We start from the raw sequence: 20,481 nt of genomic DNA on the forward strand, positions 1-20,481 counted from the left end.
TTTAAAAAAAACTTCAGCAGGACCAGCCCCATACCATCTTCTTCATCATCTCTTTTGACTCTTCCTTCAATCTTGAGAAACCCTGTATTTACAAATATACATCCATACATGAGCCTCTACTAATTTTTCAGTCAATTTAAAAAACTGCTTCTCTTCCGTATATAAAAAAGTTGCCCACAGTTCACCAATTTTATTATAGCCAGTGCCAAATCTTAGTCTCAACATGATTATATCACCCTACTGAGAATAGAATGCAAAAAGAGAGCTAACCAACATTTATAGAGCTTTCGTATAATTTGACTTACTGAAACTTATAATTATACATTGATGCAGATAATGTCAGTTTATTCTTACCTCTCCTCCATCTTGAACATATCACATTTGAAACCAGGTCACCCAATGGTAACTTTCCACCCGGAGGCATTAGGGACCTTTGTGGGCACTTTGATAGTTAAATTCAGTGTCACTTCTTCCTTTCCACGGTCATCTCAGTTTCAGCAACGGAAATTCCAAGCTTTTGTTTACTCAGACCAAAAATCTTATTCTCTTTCACATTCTACTTTTCACCATCCCACAAATTACATCTACTCAAAACATTCAGAATCTGGCCAATTCATAACCACTTGCATCTCTTCCATCATGGTGCAGATTATCATCTTCCACCTGAATTATTGCAATACTCTGTTAATTGTTCTCTCTCCCTTCAGTATATACTCACTACAGAATCCAAAGGAATCTTGCACCCTACCCTTCCCACTGTACACACCTCAGCTCTCATCACTTTCTCCCTTGTTTGCTTGGTTAGCTACTCTGCAGACTTTGATTTTCCTCAAATTCACTAAGCATTTCAAGGTGTCTTCACTGTTTTTCCTCTACCTCGAAATTTTTGCTCGTAGATAGTTGCATGTCTCAGCCTCTCACTTCAGCCTCTCAGCCACGCACCTGCTCACCCCTGTTTAGTTTCTCTCGCCTTCTTAGTGATGCTTTTTCTATCAATTTAAAATTTCAAGGAACTCCTGTGGTGATACAACTTGTTTCTTCTCTATTTTATTTTTTATTATAGAAGTTATCACCACCCAACATAGCATTTATTGAATAGTATTTTGTTTTACTTTTTTTTGTTTATTGACTGTCTCTGCCCACTAAAATATAGATCAATAAGTGTCAGAACTGTATTTATGCAGTTCTCTGCTGTATTCCCACAATTCAGAATAACGCCAGACTCATAATGGGTGCTAAATAAATATTTGTGTAATGATCAAATTAATTAACATAGGCTAAGCAATGAATTTGGGAAAAACTGACTTGTGATCCAATTCCTTTTCTATAATTTATAAGCTCTTGACTTTGTCCATAATACCTTCTCGGTCTCATTTACTTCATCTATAAAATAGAAATAAAGTTAAGAGTATTAGCTAAAATGATAAATGTGAAATATCTAGAAGATACTAAACAAATGATGCTTGTTATTGTTATTAAAATATTTTTAATAACCTGAGTGATGCCATTTTCAATCTTCATTAAATGGAAGAACTTCTATTTTCTCACAAACAGCAAAGGCAAATGAATAAAATAAAAATTATAAAATAAGCAAAAATGTCCAGCTGAGAGTTTGGTCCATAGACATTCTGTAATAAATTACTATTTCAATTGTAGTTTAACTATAAGATTTTTTTTAGCTCTTCAATGTACTACAAGCAGTTCAGCATCATGGGGGCCTGGAAGTATCTGATGAATTCTACGACTTAATATACCAAGTTACTGAAAGAGTGCTTTGCCTAAAGGTTTCCTATTCAGTTTTTGAGCTTGTAATGACTAAGAATAAGAATTCTTCGAGGCATCTGAACAGCTCCCAGGCCTCAAAGCAGGTGGCCCTTGTTAAAGAGATTGCTTTTTCAAATTCAGGAGTATCCTCAAGGACATCCTTGATTTTTATTTGCTATCAAAATATGAGAGGTATTCTTACAACTTTTTTTCATGCAGGTAACCCACCTGAAAAAACTGCCACTTTGTTATCATTAAGGGAAAAACACCCGCCTATTGTTTCCACTAAAATCAAGTCGGCTAATTAACCAACAAAATCAGGCAGCGTGAAGTTCTTTTTCCTAATCATATGGAAGCCAGTTAAAGGATCTTTAACCAGTCGGGTACTAAACCAGCTTGCAAAAGAATATTCCACACATCTTTTCCCACACCTGGATTCAGTGACATTACCCTGGTAATTGAAATGGGTCATGAGGGAGTGTTTTATACCACAGAAATAGAAAAACACTACAAATCAGAGCTATCTTTTTTTCTCAGAGAGCTGATTTTCCAGCACATCATTGATTCTACTTTGTTATTTCCCAGTGTATGAAATAAACAACCATTCATTCAACAATTTGTTATCATGGTGCCTTCTCTGTGCAAGACACTCAATTTAGGAATTGCTCTCTGAAATAGATGCATACCATTCAGTTGAATAGAATACTTGTCTCAAATTGTTTTAGTGTCTGGAAATTTCTGGTTTATGGTTTGGTTTCTTGAACAGGAAATGTGCACTGTGAAACATTTTGCTCGACTGCAGAGATATTTCATTGTATTTGCAACATGAATATGGAACTTAAAGATGTAAAATGTGAGAAATCAAGCAGAAGGAATTCCCATGATATTTAGCACATTTGTCACTGGAAAAAAATAAGTTGAGAAAATTGAAGTACTGCCAATAATGCGATTGTTTTACCTAGTGGGACAGGCAGGATAGGAGACTTCACAGATCTGAACTGATTTTTCTCTCAAAAGGTGCTTCAAATATACCCAAATACTCTCAAAGTTTAATGTTTTCTAACCTGGAAGATGGCAAGAAAATGCAATCACTCTGATTATGTTCTCTGTTTCTTCCCTATCACCTCTTGCCCTGGAGTAGGTCGTGTGAAGGTGGCTCAGAAAAATTGGCTAAACTTTGTATTACACAGTCAGAAAACTAAAAAAGTCATATTCAGGATGATTGTAATAAGAAGTAACTGCCACTCTTTTACACTTCTTTTCAATACCTTTAATCTCTTTTCCTTAACGAAGTGATTATTATCTTGTTATTTTGTTTCTAATTAATTTCCTTAACGAAATGATTGTAATCTTGTTATATCTTTCTAACTGATTTTCTAATAATCATTTTGTTTCTGATAATATCAAAATATATTTTAAGACTATTTCCGTTGTGAATATAATCATATTTAAAAGAAATAGTAACAATATATGGTAATTTTATAAACCTGATAACATTAGAAACCTTAAAACACACAGAATGTGTATTTTCTGTTAATATAGATTATTTTCTATGTTGAGTATTATGTGGCACCCTGATCATCTCAACTTGTGGTGACTATAAAGTTTAAGTGACATAAAATTTTGCCTTAAGGTTCCAAATTCTTGGAAGTTTCAAGGGTATGAGTTCTGAGTCTGTATTTTCTGTATGGGGAACCTATTAAAGCGGATTTCCATGAAACAAGATGTACCAAGAATAAATATAGTCTGTCTATTTCAATGTGCTATCCTTATTCTTATTCTTATTCTTCACTGAGAATTGTATAAAGTAGAACTCACCCTACTTCAAACTTCACTTTCTATTTATTTTACAGCACGAGGCACTCATGGAAAGCTTTTCACCCGAAGAGCAAGCCTTTAGAGAAGAAGCCAACATAACTGAAACCAGGATGCTTTCAAAAAAAAAAAAAAAATTCTATACATATTATTAGAAAGCCCCCTGAGTATACCCTGCCTTAGCAAACACACAAAGTCAAAGTTGCTGCCCTCTATGTATCTATGATGTAGGCCTGAAAGTTCTCTTTTCATCTGCCTGCTATGGGAGGAACTCTTCTGCTTTTGCAAGCAGACCCTTTGCCTTCCATTGAGCATAGCTTGTTTCTGCTCCATCAGAGATCTTAGCATCAGCATTTGTGGTACTCTCTACCGGGGTTCTTGCTGGTTTCTCTAAGCCTCTGGCTTTCTCATGTCCAGGAGTGAAGTACTGGAGAGTTGTTAGCTGAGAATCTGATTTTTCTTTCAAGGGATTTTTATATTCATTATAAAGTTTCTTTCTTAGGTAATTGGAAAACCATTGCTTAAGTAATCCCCAGCCTGACAGACTTTATAATATATTGATAAAATTCAAAGCCTCTCCTTGGGCTATGTTAAAAAAATAGAATTAATGCTCTCCCTTAAGAACAGTGATGTCAAATCATTTTGTTAACATGTACTGCTATTTTTGTTTCTTCATTGTGGTTCTTTATTTCTTACGTGTAATAGGACAGGTGGTATTGACATTTGACTCATATATCACCAGTCTATATGTATGGTAAAATACCAGGTTATTGTAGTTGGCATTTGAGATCAGAGCACATATGATGAGATGGGGCAAGGGCACTTGATCTTAAATATTTCAAAGCATATGTGTGAAGAATGATTCTTACCCTTTCTCTGCTTTCACCAAGGCCAGAACAATAAGTGAGCACCTCAGTTCATTTGTAGGAATACGATTTACATGAAGAATCTTCTAATTTGGTAAAGAAATATGAAATGTGCAAATACTTTACCCGGAAATGTTACAAAATGCCTTTTGTGGAGAGGATTTTTGGGGAAAATATAAGACAGATTACTTCTCAGCAGTTCTCTCTGCTAGACTTCTACAGCAAGTCATGTGTGATGAGTAATGTGCTACATCAGACACTATTCGCAAAGATGACCAAGACATCACCTTATTCTCAGGAGATGAAAGACAACTCTATATCTTATAAATTATGGTTATGGTGGTCTTCTCATTTTAGCATTGTTAATGGTTAATGGTGTTTATGTAACTTGATATGTGTGTGTGTAAGATACACATACACATATATAGATAGATAGAGATGATGTCCTTCTCAGTGCTTTCTCAGTGCCTAGAATATTGTTTAACATGTAGGAGACAGTTTGTTAAATTAATTTATTTAGTAATTATTTCTTCATTCATTAATTAATTTGAAGCACCTACCATGTGAAACAATCATCTCTTCAAAATGGGTTTGCATATATTTTTACTCCAAAACAGGGGAATGGACTTTGCAAAAATTGAATTTCTTTTGTTATGTTTTGCTTTTGTAGTTTTTTCACAGCTTTGTAGTTCTATCTTGATTATTATGTTTTAAAAATTTATCGATGAAAATAGTTCCATCGAAATATCTTTACAAGTGCTTTAAAGGGACTTCCAATTCCAGGAGAGCATAATAGACTTTTTCCCCCTATTTATCTCATTAAGTACAATTTAAAATCTTGGTCGTTAGATTTAAAAAATAAATAAGAAGACGTTGAAAGGTGGAGGGTAGAAGTCACACTGTCCGACTAGGAAGTTTAGATTCAAGTGATGACATGGTGGTGAGTTCTTGGGTTTTCCTTGTTCCTCATATATTCTAGTCTTGATATAGAAGAGATCAGAAACCAAGAAATGCTGCTAGATACAGACAAAAAAAGAAAAAAACTAAAGCCTGCTCTCTCTACCCAGAGGACAAGAAAAAGGCAGCTTAACAAGACAGAAAACTATGACAATTACACTTACCTAGCTAAACATCACAGAAAAAAAAAAAAATTTCACCCAGGCCAGTGAAATCCTAGTGGGGACCTAGTCTTCAACATCACCAAGTTATGACAAAGTCCCCTGAACTCTCCACTAGGAAGTATCAGACAAGGCCAGGTAGGAAACCAGGACTTTTGTCCCTGCCCAGTGGCAACAAAGCCACCCTCTACCTCTTGCAAGGTCAGTGGAGATGACATGGGACCCTGGATTTCCGCCTCCACTCATCAGTAACAAGGAGACTTTCTTCCTACATGTTGGGATGGTATCAGAGTCAGGTTCACAGACAGTCAGACTTTCATGCCACCTAGTAGCAATGAGGCCACTCCTTCCGTGGTATTAGCGGCTGCCCCATGGGTAGCAGTCACCTGCTACTCCTACACCTCGCAGCCAGGGAGGTATCAGTGGAAGCCTAGTGAGAGCTTGAACTCCTGCGCACACCCAGCAGAATTAAGGAACACCCATCTACTCACATGTCAACAGAGGCCAAGCAAGGAATATGGCCTTCTGCTGCCACCTGATGATAATTTGACCCCCATTGCTCCTACTGTAGCAACATCAAAAAAAGCCCGCTAAAACTGAAAATTTGAATACAATATGGAATCTCATAATGTAATCCCCAAAACATTCGGATTTCAACTGTAAAGTACTCATTATACCAACAACTGGGAAGATTTCAAACCGAATGAAAAAAAGACAATGGATAGGTGCCCACACCAGGAAGAGCAATTGGACATAGGCGCAAATAAAATCAACTTAGACTGAAGTTTCACATTATATGTAAAAATTAACTCAAAATAAATTATGCACTTAAGTATAATAAATAAAACTATAAGACTTCCAGGAAAAAAAAATATGAGAAAATCTTTGGGGTCTAGGCAAAGAGTTCTTAGACTAAAACTCACAGCATAGTCCATAAAGGGAAAAACTGATAAATTAGACTCTTTCGAAATGACAACTTTTGCTCCGTGAATTCTTGTTAGGAGGATGAAAAGAAAAGCTACAGAATGGGAGAAAGTATTTGCAAACTGCATAGTTTGCAAAGACTAGTGACTAGAATATATAAAAACATGCTCAAAGCTCAACAAGGATTAGTGCCTAGAATACATTAAAAATTTCTCAAAGCTCAACAGAAAAAAAAAAAAAAACCTAACAATCCAATTAGAAAATGGGCAAAAGATAAGACCAGACATTTTACTGAAGTGAGATATACATATGGTAAATAAGCACAACGAATCATGTTAAACATCAGTAGTTTTTAGAGAAATAAAAATTAAAACCACAAGAGATTATTAGGAGAAAAAAAAGGCTTTTATGATTGGTCTTGGCAACAATTTTTTGACTATGACACCCAAAGCAAAAGCAACAAAGGCAAAAAGCAACAAGTGCAATTGGAATGCCATTTTGCACTCGCGCAGCCACAGAGGCCAGGGCTGGCTGCCAGGTGGAATTCTGAGCTGGACCAGGCAGCAGTGGGGAGGGAGCAGGGAGGACCTCAGATGGCTGGTATCTGCAAATGTGAAAACCTGCGGGGTTAAAACAAGTGGAATCTGTAGGGGATCCGAAGAAGCTACTAGTTTCATCAGTGGCAAAAGCTGATAGGATCCTCAGCAGAGCCCTGGGAACTGTGGTTGTTTGCACTGAGTGGCTGATATTGCTGGCAACTACCCCTTCTTCCTTGTTTCTAGCCATCTCTGTACCTCTCTGCTTTGCCAGTCTTTGGGTGGGGTGAAACCCAAGAGGGTCCTTTATGTAGTGCCGCCAAAAAAATGGGGAAACAGGCTGCTTACCCTACTCTCCCTTTCCCCTCATCCCTTTCCTGTTGCTAATCAAAAGCACATGATTTATCATTTTATACCTGATAGAATGACTATTATTAAAAAGACTAGAGATAGTAAATGCTGGTGAAGATATGGAGAGACGGGAACTTTGTTGCACTCTTGGTGGGAATGTAAATCAGTGCAGCCTCTGTGGAAAACAATGTGGAGACATCTCAAACACAATAAAAAAAATAGAACTACAGTATCATTCAGCAATCTCACTTCGGGGTATTTATAAAAAAGAAATGAAATCACTGTCTCAAACAGAAACCTACCCTTCAATGTTTATTGCAGCATTATTCAGAACCAAGGCATGAAAACAGCCTGTGTCAATCAACTGATGAACGGATAAAGACAATTTGATATATAATAAACATATTACTTATTTCATTATATAAGTATAATAAAATATTATTTAGTTATAAAAAAAAGAAAATATGTGATTCGCAACAACATGATGGACCTTGAGGGCATTGTGCTAAGTGAAATAAGTCAGATAGGGCATGGTATCACTTATATGTGGAATCTAAAAACATTGAACTCATAGGAACAGAGAGTAGTTTAGTCCCCCTTTATTCGTGGGACCGAGCCCTATATGTACATACCTATAATAAAGTTTATCAATTAGGCATAGTAAGAGATTAACAATAATAATTAATAATAAAATGGAATAATTTTAATGATATACTGTAATAAGAGTTATGTGAACATGGTTTCTAATGCTCAAAATATCTTATTGTACTGTATTCACCCTTTTCACTTTAAGAAAGCATTTTATACCTTCTCTTTGGCATATCTGAATTACCAGCATCACTATTCTAGTGCTTTGGACCATTAGTAAGTAAAATGGGAGTTATTTAAACACAAGCATTGTGATAGCAAAACAGTCAATTCGATCATTAAGAAGGCTGCTAGGTGACTGATGGGCAGTCAATATACAGTGTGGATACTCTGGACAAAGGGACGACTCACATTTCAGGCAGGGCAGACCGGAACAGCACACGACTTCATTGTACTACTCAGAATAGCATGGAATTTAAATTTTATTAATTATTTATTTCTGTAATTTTCCATTTAGTATTTTTCAACTGTGGTTGACCATGGGGTATTGAAACCAAAGAAAGTGAAATTGCTGTAAGGAGAGGCTACCCTAGATTGATTGTTACCAGGGTTTGGGAGTTGGGAGTAATGGTGAGATCGTGATCAAAAGGTACAAATCTTCTGTTATAAGATGAATAAATTCTCGTGCTCTGATATACAGGATGGCGACTACAGTTAACAATATTATATTGTATGATCAAATGTTGCTAAGCGAGTACATTTTAAATGTTGTCACCATAACAACACAAAATGGCAAGTACATGAGATGAAGCATGTGTTAACTAATCTTACCATGGTAAAGATCTCACAATGTATATATATATATATATATATCGAATCATCACATTGTACACCTTAAGATTACACAATACTATATATCAACTATATCTTAATAAAGTTGAAAGAAAACCTAAATATGCAACTACTATATAATCCAGCAATTGCACTTCCAGGAAATGAATTAAAACCTTATGTTTACAAAAATCTGTTCATAAATACATACAACAATGTTATTTATAGTAGCCGCAAACTGGAAAGAAACCGAGTCATCCTTTAACAGATGAAAGGTTAAACATATTATTATATACCCTAACCAAGAAATACTACCCAGTTGAAAAAAATGAATAAACTATTGATAAACCCAATAACTTGGGTGAATCTCCTGAGGCTTATGTGTAATGAAAAAAGCCAATTCCAATATATTATATACTTTATGGGTCCATTTATATAACATTCTTTTAATGACAGAATTATGAAAATAGAGAGCAGATTAATGTTTCCATTTTCTAAAGAGGAAGTTGGGGTCGGGGATGAAGTGTGTGTGGCTATAGAAGGACAGCAGGAGAGATCTTTGTGGTGACAGAAATGCTCTGTATCTCACTGCTCTGACATCAATATCCTGGATGTATTATTGTCCCATAGTTTTGTAAGATACTATCATTTAGGGGAAAGGAAGAGAAAAGTACATAGAATCTGTCTGTGTAGTTTCTTAATACATGTTAATGTATAATTGTTTCACAATAAAAGCCTAATTAATGTATAATTGTTTCACAATAAAAGCCTAATTAAAAATTCAGTCATCAACAATATCACATCCACACACAGTACATCTGTACTGCATTGCAATCACATAAATGCTCTTAGTTAATTTTAAGGAAAACTGTCAGGTTTATAGCCCTGGTGACTAAGTAATCATGTTTGTATTGTATTATCTTATAACTCACCATCTAATGCCACCTGATTAAGCTGACAGTGAAACTTGACCAAAAGTCAGGCAGATCTTAGTTCAGTCAAAACGTGTGATTTCAGTGGTCTGCTTAAATATCCAATCAGATTCTCTTTTTTTTTTGAAAATTTAAACATACACACACTCAAACATCTCTGTAAATATACACACATACACATAATAGGATATGTGGTCACTATGGAGTTTCTGCCTCTCAGTTCAAATTCAGTCTCATCTATTTTGCTTTGAGATGCTGACCCGGGTCTTTGCAAAGCATATTTCTCCTGCACTTGGCTCCCTGTTTCTGCCAATTGAGGGGGCTAGAGGGAGACCGGAAGGTTGCAGAGGGAAGAAGGGACTTACTTCTTGCTTCCGACAGTGTCACCATACACAGCAGTCGTTTCCATTTTGCATTTTTTTCTGCACTCCCAGAAACAACCTCATTGTCCCCCTCCAAGTGACATAACGGCAGTAGCCCCTTGTCAGAGATGTGGTCCAGCTCTATCTGTGGATTCCCTTCTAGCTCTTCACACAATAACATTGGGAGAACAATATTCCTCACAGGAGTCTGAGTCCTAGCTCCATGTATGAGCTCCTAAGGCTCTACAGCAGTTTTGTAGAATTATGAATCCCAGCAATGTCAAGTTTCTAGCTAAACTTCTAAAGTTCCTTCCCCTTTCAGCCAACACCTGTACCCAAGACTCCTGAATTCCAGTTCTGCAGAGCCCTTCCTCTAAAATTCTAAATTCTAATCATCACAAAATCCTGCCTGTTGTCCCTGTTGCCAAGGTAGCCACTTTCGGCAGCTTCTACCTCTATTACAGAGGTCCCCAACTCCTGGATTACAAACCAGTACTGATTCCTGGCCTGTTAGAAACTGGGCTACGCAGCAGGAGGCGAGTGGCAGGCAAGTGAGTAAAGCTTCATCTGTATTTGAGACACTCCCCAGTGCCAGCATCACCACCTCAGCTCCACCTCAGATCATCAGACACTAGATTCTCATAGGAGCACTGGTCCCTGGTGCCAAAATGTTTGGGGACCGCTGCTTTATATATTCATCAGTGTCTATTTTTGCTTGTCCAATTCTCCAGTAATTCTTAAATTAAATTTTATCTGTCAAATAACTGGTGTGCTTTCTGTTTCCTGAGTACAACCTGGCCGAAGACAAATAGTCGCAGGACTTGAAGCTGAATAAAGGAAAAGTGGTTAGAGAGACCATGAGAGGCTCTGTGCAAAGCAAAGTTATGAAAGGAGCAATTTAAGAAGGCTAGGAAATCAACTAGAAGTGCGAGGGGAGGGGCAGGGAATGAGAGAGAGAGACAGAGGGACAGAAAGAGCGAGAAAGCCGGGGTATGGAATACGAGTTCAGGGAGAAGTTAGAGCTGCAAAGAGCTTAACTTCCTGTTGCTCATGAGAATGGTACAAACATGTAACATTTTTTTCTTATTTTTGAATTTTGTTATAGTTCCAGTCCACATTTTTTTTTAATCAGAATAATTCTCTTTTCAATTGGGTCACTTACATGAGTCTTTATTTCCTTAAACAAAAGAGTCTAACTCAAAGAAAACAACATCCTCTCCTCTGTATAGATAGAAGGACTAAGATGGAAGACAAATAAATGGGATGATCACATACATTTATGAAAAAAAAAGGAACTTCAAGTCATCATTTGCTGTTGTTGTTGTTGGTTCATGTTCCTCTTGAGTACCTTATCTTTATCTTACTATTGCCTCCTCATCATTAGAAAGCACTTTACATGATACAAAACAACTCCATATCTGTGTTCTCATGTGATTCTCAAAACAAGGTGTTCCCCTCGAACACAGAAAACACGTCTTTGATTTAGTTTAATCTATATAATGTGATGGAGCTAATGCAGAAAAACCCAGAAGTTATCTTTCAGAAAGCTCTTGAGTTATAGATTCAGGACAGATAGCTGTTACACAGGCAACCCAGAGAGAGGGAAATGTTAACAGGGAAATGTATGAGCAATTCCCTCTGCCATGGCTTCAGGTTCTTGTAACATTAAACAGCATGAATGATTCAAGTATTTGGCAATTAAAATGGCAAGTATAAATGTCTCCCTTGCCATAGATGGAAGTTGATGTCACTACAATTTGATGTGTTTTTTTTTTCTCTTTTTTCTCTTTAATGCAGTGAAACCTCACAGAAAAAATAAACAGGTTATTTCCATTTCATAGAGCGGAACAGATCTTATTTCTAGGCTCAAGTGGCCTTGACTGTTGATGGCAGAACAAATTAAAAATGGAAGACGCTATCAACTCAGGTCCTCAGCACACAAACTGCCACTTGTTTGAACTGATCAGACTTGCATTCTTCCCCACCGATTCATTCTGCCAAGTTCAACTTTACCCATTGCCCAACATAAAATATTTCCACGCCGTGACCTCGAGCTTTCCAACTTCACCAGGTTTTCAAAGGGAGAATAAAAAGATGGCTACCTTTCCTGAATACTTTGTTCCATATTAATGACCTAACTGCTGCCCCAGTTTCAGTAAGGAAGGGGGACATCATCATTTGTCTGCTTGCTTCATTCCAAGTCCTGGGCAGGTCAACCTGCCACTCTTTTAGCTCCTGGGGTAGTGCAAAGAAACGTCTGTTGGAGGAACAGTTTGACTCCTGTTCTTCTACATAAATCACTATTAGTAAAAGTTTTATGAGGTGAGTATTTTTACCCCTGCTTCCTCCTTTTGTAACTGACTGAAGTCCAAATGAAAAAGATGAAATGGCCAAACATTTAGCCATATGTTGGCAACCACATGAGCATGTTGGGGAGAGAAGAGAAACTGTCAGCTGTACTGAAGAAATATTAAAACTATCTTAAATGTCATTAATAACCCTGCAGTCAATGAATCTTGGAAGGATTCTAATGGAGAAAGTTATACTTCTCACTTACCTGTGGCAAATTGTCCATGGACCAGCCTTCCTGTTTGTGAAACGTGAATCCAATCAATTTACTGAGACTCCAGATAAGTTTCAGGATGTTTCCATGTTGTTAATCTACATAGGTTATCTCTGCATGTCCAGTATCTCCTGTATAAAACAGAATAAAGGATGCACTGAGGAATATAAAATGCTCAATAAATGTTGATGGATTAGATTTTAGCACCCATAACTCACACTAATATATATATATATATATATATATATATATATATATATATATATATATATAATAGAAATGGTCATTATATATATATATATATAGATATATAATTTGTAAAATAGAAAGTGATGGAAGGAAAGATTTTCTCTTTTAAAAACTACATTCCATGTTAATGTGGCTTTGTATCTGCAGTCCTACCTAGCAGAAGTCCAAATGAATGATAAGGCTTAATGAAAGTTTATTGATTAGAGACTTGGTATATCAGATTGGACTAAACTCTGCATGTTGTTGCATGCCCTGAGAAAGAGGGAAGGGATTTAACAACTGAGAATTTACTGCGGGCCTGGAGCTATGCTTCTCGCTCATATATACATATATTATCTTATTCAATCAGCACAACTTTTCTAAGCACTTAGTATATAGCTCTCTGTCTGACAGATGTTTTTAGTAGCTCCATTTTTCATAGGGTAAAAATTTATAAATCCAGAAGGTCAGATTTTAAGACTTGCTAAGCTTACTACTCTTTTAACTGTTTTCTTACTCAGCCATAGTAGAGGACCATGGATTATTGTTTTGTTTTACTTAAATAATTAATATAAAAACATTTGGACACTGAATCTATCTTAAGACAAAAAAGTGCGACTTGGACCTTGGGCTATGGTAAATTACAAAAGTCTGATAATAAATTTCATGCCATGATGTATCACATTATAATTGTGGTCAAATTCCTTAACTACATAATTTTTCTCTCCATCACAATTGTTTTCATGTGCAATTTCATGTCTATTTTGGATTCATGGGTCTCTTTTAACTAAATTCAACAAAATCAGTTCATGTGTATCTAAACCATAGTCCTTAATTAATATTTTCTTATATTAACTGGTTTATATCAAGAAACCATCAACCATAGTAGTCTTCACCTCCCAACCTACAGGGATCATCACGACAGCAATGAAGCTTCACATGAAACCCATCTTGGTCCAGAAAATAGGCAGCCACAGAAACCTTCTGCTTTTCACACTAAAACGATTTTTCCTCTTTTGAAATATCCCCAAACTTCTCCCTTGTTCCCTTTCAGCCAACCAGGACTATCAAATGTACCAAATAGTCTCTACAGCTTCCAAAAAAATCCTGTCTTAATAGAAGCCTTGCCAGTTAAACACAATTTCTATATTTTCTGGTTTTACTCCATAAAACATACTCCTCTTTTCAATACCTCTGAATGCTCACTTAAAGAAAACTGACAGTAGAGGAGCTTACTGGCCACAAATTTATGAATAAACAGTCTTTATTAATATTGTCTCAGACTTAGTTTTACTCATTGTCATTCTGTGTTATTCTAGAAATTCTCTTTAGGGTTATATGTAACTTTAGAGGGAAATGTCTAAATTTGTTCAGCAATTTTCAGACTCTTCTTAGTACATGTTAAAGAAACATAATAGAGCTAATAGTTTTTAAAAGGGGGAGGGAACTATGAATTGCATGGGAGAGCGAGTACCAAACCTAGGTAATAGATTAAATAAATGTTAGAGTTCCAATCTGATGAAATTTATTAAGTATTATTAAACACAATCTATTTCATTGCCACTGCTCGCTGTAATAATTTTTTTTAAATAAGCATTTATTGGAGGTCTGCTATGTACTAAGTTAAATGATTTATATGATTATCTGGTTTATGTGGGGGAAAATTTGTGATTCAATGGAAACTACACATTGTATATAGGACACATTTCCACTTATATGATTAAGATTTGATGGAAGAGTTCTAAAGAATTTACAACTCTGTAAATTGTACTTAACTGTTAGTAGGTAGTACATAATAATTCTTCTCTATAGACAAATTTATTTTGTCCAGTAGAGGTTTAATTGATTTTCCTCTCCATTAAGGAAAAAGCTAGCTTTATCTCCATTTCCATATGAATTTCGATATTCTCGATTTATAAATGTGTATTTATTTCAGATTTTCCTTTTTAACTGATTATAACATTCCTGGTTTTCTCAATAATTAAAGACTTTTGTAAAATCTTTAACACCTGTTCATTTTATATTTGCATAAGAGTTCTGATTTTAGCTTTTTGAAATGATCTTTTACCCTTCTTTACAAAAACTTTATGGAAGGTAGATATTGTTGAGTAAACTTTAAAGCAAAGTAAGCAAGGTCCCACGACTGGCCTGAGGGCCACAAATATCCGCTGGGCATTCCTGACTGCAAGGCACTGTGCTAGATGCTGGGAGTGCACAGTTGAACCAGGCTTTCTCTACCCTGAAGGTCAAAGACACCAGAGTAAATCATTATTGACTGTATCCTGTATGCAAGGTGCTTTTCTAGATATCCAGACATTAAAAACATTTGATAAATCCTCACTTTTCAAAACTTAGCATTTGCTATATGAAATACTTAACTCAAAGAAATTCAACCGGTCTTATGCCCCTCACTATCTGAACTCATCTTATGAACTCTTGATATCTAAATTTAGGAATCAAGTAGATTCGTATAGGAAAGAGATCCAAATGTGTTCTCTCTGTCTTAAAGGTCACCTTATGAGGTAGGCATTCTTCCCATTTTTACAGATAAAAATGAGACTCAGAAAAAGTGATGTGTAAAAAAGTCATAGGGATAGTGAGATCTCATCTCTATAAAATGAGCTCATATCTTCATTTTATAGATGGAAAAGCAAAGTTCAGGGAAATAGTAATTCTTTTGAATCTCTCATGCAGCTAGGAGCAGGGTCTGATGAAACATTTACTGCTTCTATCTTTCACTGCTTTTTTTTTTTTTCCATTTATCTGAAACTTGTAGTATTGAAGAATGGCCCACATATCAGTCAAATCAGGGAGACGGGAGAGGGGTGAATTATTAAAACTTGCTCAAAGCTATCAGAAGACCCTAGAGGCTTCTTCCAATCACATTTGCCTGGTTACTTATCCATCCAGCTCATCTGAAGTTCTGTCTAAATTCATCTCCCTTTCCAGTCTGACATTATAATTTCATATGTTTATTAATCTTCTACTTAAGCAATACCATGAGCTGTTTTACTATGTTAAAAAGGAAGTGACTGCCGTCATCTACAATGAGACAAAGGCTCTCTAAGGTTAAGTGTCTTTGTTTCTGGCTGGATTTAAATCAACTCAAGGACTGAACTGTGTTTTATAAACATCAATCTGGGATGACTATAGAAGCATCTATTTGACTAACTAATAAAAATATAGAAAATATACTAAGTATTATTAAATCCATGGACTCTGTTCAGTAGAAAAATTTCAGATTATGGGGTTGATGTGACAGAAAGAAAACACTTAGAAAAGTCTTTGATGGTGAAAATTTTAGGTATCACGTTCCTGCATTCTACTGTTACCTATGGAATTTGAAGACCTCTACAGAAACTCACTGTCCTAAAAAGCTTTGCTCTTAAGTCACCCTTTGCAAACAAATTCTAGTACAGGTTTCCATGTCAGTAACAACAGCAGGACAGAAGTGGTTTCTTATCCCCATGGGCAGAATGTGGCTGGAAATTTGGGCAGGTTTCAGAAACTCTTGCAGAGTATATTATTTTTAATCCACTTATAGCCTCACAGACCAGAAACATTTGGGGCCATATCCTCGTGACACTAAACCATAAAATACATCAGATTCCATATTTATTTTTTTATTTTTTTGCCCACAACATCTCAACTCCTCTTGTCTTCCCTCCTGTCTTCTACTCTCTCTTCCCTCTTCTCCCAGTCTTTTCTTTTCTCTTTTCTTGATTTTCCACTTCTCCCTTCACACAAGTATTTCTATGAGGAAACTGGGGTCATAGGGATCTGTCTTATGAGGAGGCTTATACCATATCACATCTCAACAAGCACAGCAGTGACAGGCCACCTGTGATTAGCATCCCTTAAAGGGTGAGAGTGCTTTAATACATAAGCATCAATGGGTCACTTTTTAGTTAGAAAAACACATTATCTTTTGATGAACTTGATTTTTCTGTCCTTTCAGCCATTCACACTGGGCTGGTTTCATTTCAGGACTTTATACCCTCCAGAGACTTTTCCTTAGAAAAGTTAAAACCTTCAGTTCTTTTCCAAGGCATCAAAATTCTAATGGAGCTGTGTACTATGCAAACCTATGCTAATTTCAGTCATACGCAGATCCCAAGTATATTGCAGGTTTCCACCTAAAAGTATTATTTACCTCTAGAGTCAAAGGTTCTAAGGTAAGCTGTTGATCCTTTTGTTAAAATATAATCCACATATCATGAGGTCACCAAATATGTCTGTTGTTCGACATATTTTCCTCCAGGAAAACTGGATGCCTCTAGAGAGGCTGGTGAATTGAACAATAAATTGATGAAAAAATTCAACAGAAACAACTTTTTAATTAATCATAATCTCTATTATTGTGCATTTTAAATATTTCCGCTTTTGTTTTCATTTAACAAGCTGTTGGGCTACCTCTGAGTTGCCAAAAGAACAGTGTAAAAAATTATTTTCCATACAATCCTCAAGACAATGTAAAAGGATCTACCTAAAATGCATAATTTTTAAACATTTAGAAATGATGTTTAGTGAACTTACAAGGTATGAGCAAGACTATACAGCTAATAACTTGTTTAACAAGTGTTAAATCCCAGAACTACAGCAGTTCCCATGTTATTTTTCACTCACACCATAGATATTTTTACTTTAAGAATGGTTAGTTTAATGACTGGCCCAAATGGACTTTCCTTATATAAATCTCTTTAAATGTGAATATGTTCTACAAAGAATAAGATGCTTCAAAGAGACTAAAGTTCCATCTAGAGGAAACAAGGAAACTCCCATAGCCTGTAACCAATTATATCTATGATGTTAATATAATTGGATAAGGGCAAAGAGCGAGGTTAAGATACATTCAATGATAAAGCCACATTCTTCATATGGAAGTAAGATGCGAGTTGACATTTCCTTAGATGCACTCAATCACTGTGGCCTTTGCATTAGCCCAGATCAAAATGCTAATATTTCCTGAGACAACTCAACTACATCATTAAAATAAAAGAAGTTATAGTAGACCCTAGGCCAGGACTAATATTGACTCTTCCTTATATGTGTCTCGCACATCCTAGAAAGGGCAAGGTTTGGGAGTCGAACAGTGGACAAATGTGGCTACTGAACTCTAATATAGAGTTTATAGTCCCTACCCTCCACCCACACCCACCATCCAGGCTTGATATGAGCATTAAAATAGCTGCACTTAAGGCTGCAACATAATGCTTAAATACCATAGTTCATAAATAGTTAGAACTCTTCTTCCTATTCAACAGCAGGTCTGTCATAGAGATCCATTCTAACGAGGACCCAGTTCTCTATCTCCAGTTGTGCATTTTGCCACGTGATTGCTCTTGAGTCTGTAGAATATATCACAGAGCAAGTTTTAAGGGGAATAAAGATGCAGTAATTCTTTCCGGATTCTTAGAATTCAGCAGACACTTATACTCCCACAGGATTCAAGCCCTGGTATCGAAACATGCTATCATCTCTTGGGCATTTGACTCGTCCCTTTCCAAACATGACTGTTGCTGTGTGTACATTTACTGAGATTATTTCCCCAAGTATATATTTTTACCATCTGAGTAGGAACATACAATTTATAATGAAATCCAAAGTAGAGACACTAATACTAAAGACAGAATCTTTGCAAATTATATACCAGCAAATAATAAACATAATAGAGAATCATGAGACCCAAATTGCTAACCATAAGGAAGAAGGAATGTATCATCTTCTAATGTTGTTTTACTGGATATAAATGAATAAAGAGTTTTATTATTGCATTTGTGTCATCAGCATTCCAAATCTCAATGGGACTTTTGACATAAACATGCAATCAAGAACTGAATTATTATATTTATAATGACAATATCCTATCTGGTGTCTTCAGTCAGAGACATGATAAATAATCACAATTCACATAACTCAATAACAAATGTGTTAATATATTGATTTCAAAAAAGAAACTGATATCAGTATATATCTTTCTTTCATTTATTCTCACAATCTATTTCTTAATATGTTTTGAAACAAAATCTAAGTTTAAACATGCTAATAGCATTCTGGTAGATGTTAAAGCCCCCTGCCTAGAAAAGCATAGAAAAAAGATGTGGAGGGCATATGATTACATCACATTCCACAACTGTTTTAGCTAGGTTTTCAGAATAAGTTTGACTTTAAGAAAAACTATAGCTATTTTTTTATTCATTCATTTGTTCATTCTTTGGGAGGCAAAGTAACATTATAACCATCTGCTATAAAGTCATATGGGCTTAGTTCAAATCCAGGCTGTCAATCACTGACATTGTCACCTGAAATAGTTACTTTCAGAGTTGTTTCTTCATCCGTAAAAAGGTTTAATAATGGTATTTAACTAAAAAAATTTCTGTCAATATTAAATTAGATAACCTATGGAAGTTGAAAAGCACTACTTCTGACATATGATAAATGCTAAATTAATGGTGACTATTATTTTTTACTTATACACAGGCATTTTTTGAATGCATACGGAATGTTATATACTCAGACTCTGTTGGACAACATACAGATAAAATAGCAAATCTTTCAGCTTCATTTTTAATAGTCTATATGTCAATTATGCCTCCTCTTGTCACACTCAACCCCAGTCCCAAACCTAAAGAAACTAGAGCTTCTTCGGAGAACAGTAAAAAAAAGCAATCTATATTCCAGTCATTTGTTTAAACTTGGTCGAAAAAAGGAATGATGAAGCATCCATATTAGAGGCAAGTTATAAATTGGCAGTGTTGTGTTACACACACTGACACTTAGCCACCCAGTGAATAAAGGCTCACATTCAAATGACTGGATATAAAACATTAGAAATCGAGCTAACAAATAGTTAAATAAAGTCAACTTATCACCTTCAGGATGGTTTACAAGGTTGTTTTCAAATTCAGAATTCTCAGACACCTTGGAGTTTTCTACTGGTCTGAGGCAGCACAGAATAAGGCTGGTGTCCAGCCCTCTCCCTGGTGCCCACCCTTTCCCCATGTCTTCCTACCTCTGTTAAGTCTGGCTTTGTATAACGGGACTCATACACATGCATCTTGACGCTCCAGTCTGCATGTACAAGCTCCAACCACATGCGCTATGCAAAGCCACTGACGGGCTTATGGGTATACGCTGCAGTAGTCACGTCTGCTTTCAGGAGGACACTCCAAGGGAAGAGACCTATGCAGACCTTGGAAAAGAGTTTGGATAGGGAATTCCAGGTCTTAACTAACACTAAGGTATCGTGTAAAAGATGGTTAAAGGCATAGTTGGGCACATTGCCTTAGCTCCATGAAGTCCATATCTGTGAAAAGAGAATTAGATGGCAAAATCCTGCTATGGTCCTTTTGAAGCGTGAATCCTAGGGTAATGATCTCTCTTGCTTGAGTCTAAATGGAGCAGTGGTGTTGTGGTGAGGATGAGGACTTGGAGCCAGACTGTCTCAGTTCAGATTCTGCTTCTGTTATTTAATAATAAAGTAATCTCGGGCAAGTTATTTCACTCCATCCCTCAGTTTATTTTTTTCCTGTGAAATAAATATAATGGTAACACTTATTTCATAGTATTTATGTGAGGATTAAATGAGGAGTTAATACACATA

The 20,481-nt window shown here is 36.0% G+C and overlaps 1 protein-coding gene across 2 annotated transcripts in view; it reads right to left on the reverse strand.

Annotated features, from left to right (window-relative positions):
- Positions 1-20,481, reverse strand: part of LRRC4C (leucine rich repeat containing 4C) — a 983,333-nt gene that overhangs the window by 409,871 nt on the left and 552,981 nt on the right. For both annotated transcript variants that reach the window (XM_036221416.1, XM_036221415.1), the window contains exon 4: positions 12,645-12,781. The gene's annotated coding sequence lies outside the window, so the exon portion shown is untranslated. The remainder of the gene's footprint in view (positions 1-12,644; positions 12,782-20,481) is intronic.

Source organism: Rousettus aegyptiacus, unplaced genomic scaffold (assembly GCF_014176215.1).
Source record: "Rousettus aegyptiacus isolate mRouAeg1 unplaced genomic scaffold, mRouAeg1.p scaffold_m13_p_5, whole genome shotgun sequence".
Classification (NCBI taxonomy): domain Eukaryota; kingdom Metazoa; phylum Chordata; class Mammalia; order Chiroptera; family Pteropodidae; genus Rousettus; species Rousettus aegyptiacus.